The sequence below is a fragment of the Sebastes fasciatus genome, chromosome 11, assembly GCF_043250625.1.
Source record: "Sebastes fasciatus isolate fSebFas1 chromosome 11, fSebFas1.pri, whole genome shotgun sequence".
NCBI classification, from domain to species: Eukaryota; Metazoa; Chordata; class Actinopteri; order Perciformes; family Sebastidae; genus Sebastes; species Sebastes fasciatus.
In genome coordinates this window covers 13,413,214-13,419,651 of record NC_133805.1, presented here as the reverse complement: position 1 = coordinate 13,419,651, position 6,438 = coordinate 13,413,214, and positions in this window count along the sequence as shown.

Below are 6,438 nucleotides of genomic sequence, written 5' to 3'. Positions count from 1 at the left end.
AGATCAAGCAGAGGGAGGGAGGTAGGGAGTGTGTGTGTGTGCAGAGGGGGAGGGGGCAGTGTGTGTGTGTGTGTGTGTGTGTGTGTGTGTGTGTGTGTGTGCTCCCAGGGATTTGACACTGCTATTCAAGCCCTGCGGTTTCCATGGTGCTGGCTGCCTTATATGGCCATCGGAGTCAAAGAGCAAAGAGAGTGGGCTGTGTGGGGCCAGTATGCACACACACACACACACACACACACACACACAGGAAGGATGTGGAGGATCTCTCTCTTCAGAGATGCAGAGAGCGTGACCCCGAGGCCTCGGAAAACACTCCGACAATACCAGATTACCTCGAAGCCCCGCAACAAACACAAGCAAGCCGAGCTCCCGCCTGCGTGCCCTTTGTCTTTTCGAAAGCAATCAAATGTAGAGAGGGGGGCAAAGTTTTGACGTTGCGGTAGGCGATTTGAGACGCAAAGCGGCACAGTGGTGAGCTTTATATCTCAGAGGGAGGATATATATCTCTCCCTCTTGAATAGCACACTTTGATCTCGCGTATAGCAGCCCCCCACGCTTGAGACCAGCTTATTGTGCTGGAAGTACTGTTTTGTGGTCATTGCTCATTTGCTCAAGGCACCTCTTGTCTGTGGAGCACACGGTGATTTGTGTTCGAGGTGACCCCGAGAGGTCAGACCGACTTTCACACCCCTGCCACGCTGAAAAAGCCCAGGGTCAAACGCAGATAAAGGGGAGGGGAGGAGAGAACGCACAGCAGAGCCTGGATAAGGGCTTTAAGAGATAAGTGGCGAATCTGCTTGTAAATGCGCAGCTCTTCGGGGTCGCAGTCGTAGATATGGCGAGATGAAAGTGTCAGTCCCCCGAGATTCCCTATATGCAACTTGTTGTCTTATCTCGGCAGCGTTTACAGAGGTTTTAAAGGCATTCTTCCCCCCCACTACAAACACTTTATGGCATTCCTAAATCTGAACCCAGCTTTACCCCCTGGAGGACGGACTGTGTGTGTGTGTGTGTGTGACAGAGAAGCATTGTCCTGCATTGTGTGGCTAATGGGTCATCAGAGGGTTGTGTGTGTGTGTGTGTGTGTGTGTTAATTTGAATGAAAGTCCCTTTAATTAGGCCGCTGTGCCTGCTTATTGTCACTTCTTGTGTTGGGAAAGATTAGGCTTGTCAAATAAAGGCTGCTTGTAAAGGACTCTGTGTGTGTGTGTGAGAGAAGATGAGATAACCACAGAGCAATAGTTAATCAATAGTTTTATACTTAAGAAACAGCATATTTGAGTAGTTATTCTGTTTATTGATTTTTGTTTTTGTTTTTTTAATAGTTGATATCATCTCAGTGTTCATTTAACTCCAGCTTTTTGAGTCCATTTTCTGTAATATTTGAATATTTAATCCCAGTTGTAGTGCAGTCACTGATGTCATCATACTGGTGGTGACGTCCACGTTGACATTTATTTCGGTCACATTCAGTTAATTTGCTGCTACCCAGCATCAACAGGCTTGCCTAATCTTGTCTTCCAGAGACACCAAACCGACATCAAAGAACTAGTGGTGACGAAGGCCACCAGCTGCGTCGCCTCACATCACCTTTGTCTTGGCCAAAAAGTTGCACTCGAACACACCGCAAAGACTACAGCCGACGGCAAACTACCAACTACGTTCTGAGCCTGCGTGAGATGAAATAACTCCACACCAGCAGGGTAGTCTGTATTTGTCTTTCAAAAAGGGAAACCGGTAGACCGAGGACTGCGGATATACAAGCCGTTGTTATGATACGTACATGAAATAAAGCGCCGTCTGCCGACCATGTTCACACCACTCTCACCACTTAGCTTCTTTCCAGATTGCCATGTCGCTGTAAAAATATCTGTGTATTGGAATGATCAGATGAGTGCAAGATGAAAAATAAGAGCCTTCTGTGATTTTACTCTTGACTTTACTCGTTGGCTTGCTTTCCTCTTGTCCATTTATCTTTTCGTGCACTGATTTGTTTAAACTGATCAGAGTGATTTCTCTCATCGACGTGCTCCGCCGCCGATTCAACATGCTGAATCGGCTGAAAAAACGGAGACACAGGCAGACTAGAGCCGACGGTGCAGGACGCACCGAAAAAAACTAGTCCAACAGACGCACACCGACGGCACCAAACTGTCCGACGGCTGACCGTCGGCTTGGTGTGTCAGGGACTTTACGTCTGCTCCAGTCCTCCTGTGGATTTTAACCCCTGGATACTGGACTTCTTCTCTGTCGACATACCTATCAATCTACACTTACCTCACCAAATTGCAACAGAATATTGACAATTACTCAATAATTTACTTAACGTATTGTTATTTCAACAGACTGAATAGTTCTCATATAAAGGAGAAAAAGTATGATAAACTAGATTCAAAGAGATGTCATTTCCACTTCAGTGTGTGTCTGTCTGAGAGATACCACTGGGGGCCGGAGTGACGTGACCTTTGAACCGCCAGACAGGAATGTGGTCGCTCCCAACGAGGAATCCAGAAATGCAAAACTGCAAATGTTGCAAAGAGATGTCTGCCAAGCTGCCAACCCAACAGATATACAGTATTACGAACACAGAGACTGCTGACACTGAAGCAGTTTAACAGTTTAATACCAATGTTCAGTTCAGAAACTATCTCTAGACCAAACCAATCTGTTTTCACTCCTAACTCGTCAAATACCGCAGCTTGGTCAGCGCAGCTTGGTCAGCGCAGCTTGGTCAGCGCAGCTTGGTCAGCGCCCCTCGGCGTCCGATACCTTTATCTTCTGTATGGACAGACAGGGATTTCAATTAACTCCAATGTAAACCCATCCATGTCATTATTAGACGGTCAGAGCAAAAAACACAGGACTTTCTCCCAGAGCGCCGCTGTACGTGTCCCGTGTGAAACCAAGTCAACGTTGACTTCTTTTACATCACTTTTGTTATTTAACTTGTGTACTTAACGCCTAACCAAGTGCTTTTGTTGTGCAAGTAAACCTAAAAACTAAGTGAACCTACGCTGGAAGTTTATTTTGAAAAGAGACTATGCATATAACGATCATCCAAAACTGACACTAGAGGGTTACCTATGGGGCGTCATAGTTTGATGTGCTGAAACGACCACCAGTGTAACAACCAAGTGACAGATTGAGTGTGATAGCTTGATGCTATTAATCTGATATATAGCTAGCAGCAGCTAACACTCCTATTAACTGACCAGACTAACCACAATAATATGTAACTTCAGTTCCTGCTATAATAACTCAGCCTTCATCTTGAGCGATTTGAAGACAATAATTAATAATTTGGAAGCACTAATGAATAATTTCAAGAAACTAATCACTAAATATGTACCCTGAATATCTGTGGGTGTCCATACAAAGGAAAAACCCCCAAGAAATTAATCCGTTTTTAACTCTGAAAACTAATTTGAACAAAAACACAACATTCAAAATAGAATTCATAATAATATCCTGTATATAAACTTTAAACTTACAGTTAATTAGGTACGCCTAGCTATAGGTACCCTATCCTGCATTCATGAACGTTATAATGTTCAGCTTTGTTTGAAAGAGCTGTTGATTGAAACTTTATAGACATTTTGAAGGTTAATCTTTTGTCCATCTCTTTTATTATTGTAACCTTAGTGAAGACAGGATTTATTGCACGGCTCTTGTATCGGACTGCATTAGTTTTCGCTAGATGTACCTAATAAACTGGCAACCACAAAACAGTCACGCAGCCCATGGTTGACACAAACCCCTGATCAACCCACAATTTTAAAATAAAAATCATCCTGTAATTTAGCCCTAAAAACAAAACACAGTTTAACCTGAGTTAGTCTGGCTTTCTGCTATTATAATAATATTATTATTATTATTATTATTAATGATCAAATCTGAATCCTCTCGCTGCTTTGCTGGCTTGTTTCACTGCAGCCATATAAAGTCTATTTCTGGTTTCCCAGGGTTACACAAACACACACACACCTGTTGAGTCTTCTTGCACCACCAGCAGTGAGTGTAAATAGATAAACAATTCTACTCCTCAGCAGGTACACGCACATTTGTATGCACCGCCATGTTTGTCCAAGTCTCTGCCAGAAGGTTTGAATTATTTGATCGTAAACCTCCAGCTTCATGATGTTGCCTCGTCTGAACCTCTGCTCTAAAATCAGCTATTAATTTTACATTACTAACTCCACACGTCATACATACATATTAAGCATATATTCAGGCAAATATTTGTTCTAAGCTGATACATTTTTCATAGATATGTCTATTTAAATGTCCTCACAATTAGAATTTAGTTTAACCACATAAATATATTTTAGCATCAGTTGATTGAGATTGTTGCCGGTTCGGCGTTTTCTAGATTACTCAACAGATTCTTGGAGGTGACTGCAGTTTTACTTGTTTGTAATTAAACCTTTTATGGCATAAAAAAACATTAATATCTTATAGTTTCTGTTTTGTTTAATTGTGTGTGATGTACTTTTTTTTTTAACCTTGTAATGATTTTCAGAAATACTATCCCTTAGTTTTGTCTAGCTTTAAATTGTCAGACTTGTTTTAAAGTTAAGATTACAGGATGGGTCATTAAATCCCATCCTTTGGCATTTGTGGGCAGGCCCTAACACGACTCACTCAGCTATTGATTCAGTTAACATTTCAACCATTTAAGTTAACCTTTAAGGTCTGCTACAGAGGACCGTCCCATAACAAATACGACCCCCCTGTGTGTCTAAAGTTAGGCCAGCCCTCTCCCCGAGGCATCCCCAGCAACCTGTAATTCAATCTCAGGGCGTTAGTGTGTGTGCTCTCAAGCGCATCAGCATATGGAAAGTAGGTCTTTACTTAAAGTAATCACGAGGCAGCCTTCTCGCAGGGGACTGTGTTTTCACCACGCTCTGATGGCTGTCAAATGTTTAGACTTGCAGTGACAGCTTCACCCTGAGACCAGGGTGACCTCTGACCTTTGAGGAATGGACAAGCCTTGGAAACAAAAACAGACGCCTTTTGTGCGGGTCAAAGGGAAAACATCTGCTGGGGCTGAGGACACGGAGAGAAGAGGGGGGGATTAACTCTCAGGGATTCATCATTCGGTCTCTGATGAGAGGTGGCTGATGGGAGCACGCAGAAAGTCACTGTAGACGTCGCATCATTACGACCCAAATCCCCCTTATTTTACCCATTAATGCCCCCAGCCGCCACTCGGCTCAGCGGGAAAAATTGATTAAAAAAAGCAGATAAATACAATATGAGGGAGAATTTCCTTGATATGAATGCTACAGTCTTTCTTATCACATCACCACAGGAGCCGCTGGTCACAGCCAGCCTTTCATTTTTCGATTGAATTTGAGCCTGAATAAATGATCTGAGAGGACTGCACATCACAGGGCCCGTTGAGAAAATCCATTTGAACAATTCTGGCTTTGATATCATCGTGCATTGTCATGATAAATGAGCGTCTGAATTTTTTAACCCCAACGAAGCAGTACAGTATGATTTAAATTCGGCCGAGCTGGAGCGTAGATAACAAAAGAAGTCTCTCTCCGCTTAACACAAACTGGGCACATGCAGCTATTTAGCACCATGTTGTTTATTTGTCTCTGTTCTGTGTGGTGGTTGACTTGGGTATTTATCACTTCCCCTCTGTGTCTCTCAGTAACAGAGACCTCTTTCTTCAGGCTAGCCATCTGATATGGCACACGGCTATGATATGGGTAACCAGATCCTTCAGAGCAACTTACCCATTAGCCAAACATCTCTGGAGGGAAACCTCATGGTGTGATTCTATGTGTTAATGGGGCGTTATCGGTCAGGAAGCTTGTTGTTCTGCGAGGGCAGGTAAAACAATACGGCAGGTGGGTGGAGTGAGAAGAGAAAAAAAAAGAGAAGTTGGATTATTTTCCATTAAAGGGATAGTTTGACTTTTTAGGAGGTACTCGTATTGAGCAGTTGCCAAGCAACCAGCAGAGACTCCAATAAGTTATTACTCCCAGCCAACAAATAGTTGTTGTAAAAACACAAAAAAGTTTTACTACTGTTTTTACACAGATTAATAAATAAGTAAAATATAACTAGAAGAGCAATACCACAGTCATATCTGTTATATACAACTCATATGAAACTACAGCCAGGAGATGCTTTGCTTAGTTTAGCTTAGCATTAAAACTGGAAACGGGAGCAAATGGCTAGATTGACTCTTTCCAATTAATAAAAAAGATAACAGGAAGTACCTGTGCATGGTTAAGAAAGTGGTACACAACCCAACCCCTAAATCTACAACTTACTACACCTCTTCTTCTTCCATCTTGTTATATATATTTTTCTTCTCTTTTTACATTATATATTATTATATTATATGTATTATTATATATATTTTTCCTCTTTTTTACATTATATATTATATATTATATGTATTATTATATTATATTTCCC